The following is a 1561-nucleotide window of genomic DNA, read 5'->3' as shown; positions in this document are numbered from 1 at the left end:
AATAAATAGAGAAAGCCACAGAATAACTGGTAGGTCATTGAATTAGTTCAACAATTATATTAGGATGCCAAACCAAAATGGAAAATAAAATCCAACCAAACTAATACGTCCTATATGACCAGGTTATACTTGGGAATATGCCGAGGCCATAGTATACTGGCAACAACATCCACGAGCTTCTTCACAATCTGTAGTAAGAAATAATTTCGAAAAAATATGTTACTCTACAAAGAGAAACAAATACTCTACTCTATCCTGTGGAAGACAAGACTGAATAAAGTAGAAACTTTCCTCTATGACCTACCACAGAATCTTATTAAATCAATAGGTATTTATCTTTGATTGCCATCTACATTCATAGAATTGCCATTTACATGAAGAAAGGTAGTATAACATCTATTTCACAAACAACAAGAAAACCTAACCAAAACTAGCAGTTTAATTTATAAATTGAAGCATAAAGTACCTTCAAGAACAAAGAAGCAAATTGATAATTGATTTTTTCTACCGGTACCCAAATATCATAATTTTTCCTCTTAAGAAAGAATAACAAGTGCTCATAATTACATACCCCTTCCAAATTTGTAGACCATAGAGATTCCTTCTTTTCTTCCTCTTCTCTCTCTATCTCCTTTCTTTCTTTTTCTTTTTCTTTTTCATTTTTTTTTCTTTTTTTCTTTTTTAATGAAAAGAAACACTCAATTATACTTTTGACCTCATTATCTCTCCTACAAGAGGCCCAACCTATTAAACCCTAAACGAAGTATTGATTAAACATCCATCAAATGCAACTTACTATTTATCATATAGACATAATTACATGTATCATAAACATGCAGTCTCTACGTCAATCATATACAACCAAATTATATATGTTACCACGAATATAGACTTAATTACATGTAACATTAAACATCAACAAAACAAGAACAAAATATATAATAGGTTTACCAACTACAAACTCACAGACAATGCTCAATCTAGGTTGATAGCTTCCTCATTCTCCAAATTCTCCGCATTACCAGGAGATGATAAAACAATCAATCAAGAAGCAATAGGTACCTTTTTTATCAGGATCCTAGGCCAAACACCAAAAAGGGCGCCATAACAACTTTAACATATATACTAACCAAAATGACATTACTATAACAGAATAAAAAATGCACTAACTACAAATATAAATCATCATCAATGCAATATATATATATATATATATATATATATATTCCGATTAGAAAATAATATCCTTCTAAAATTAGACGCAAACACAATGCTAACGTTTAGTAGTAGAAATAATAACAAACATCATCGGGGTCACTATCAATAATAACAACATAAAAAACAATACTAAAAGCAATCAAATGTATCACCAAACCAATGAAGAACAAAACATTTTGCAACAAGAGTGTCCATATATATATATATATTCAAGAAAACCCAAAAAAAAAAAAAAAAACAAATTGCATTACCTGATCCACTTTCCACCGACGATCTCACCCCCAAACGGGCTGGAGATTCTTTGTTTGGCACATCCTTAACTCGAGTCATATCGGATGAGGAC

The sequence above is a fragment of the Corylus avellana genome, chromosome ca11, assembly GCF_901000735.1.
Source record: "Corylus avellana chromosome ca11, CavTom2PMs-1.0".
NCBI classification, from domain to species: Eukaryota; Viridiplantae; Streptophyta; class Magnoliopsida; order Fagales; family Betulaceae; genus Corylus; species Corylus avellana.
Note: the sequence above shows the minus strand (reverse complement) of the source record.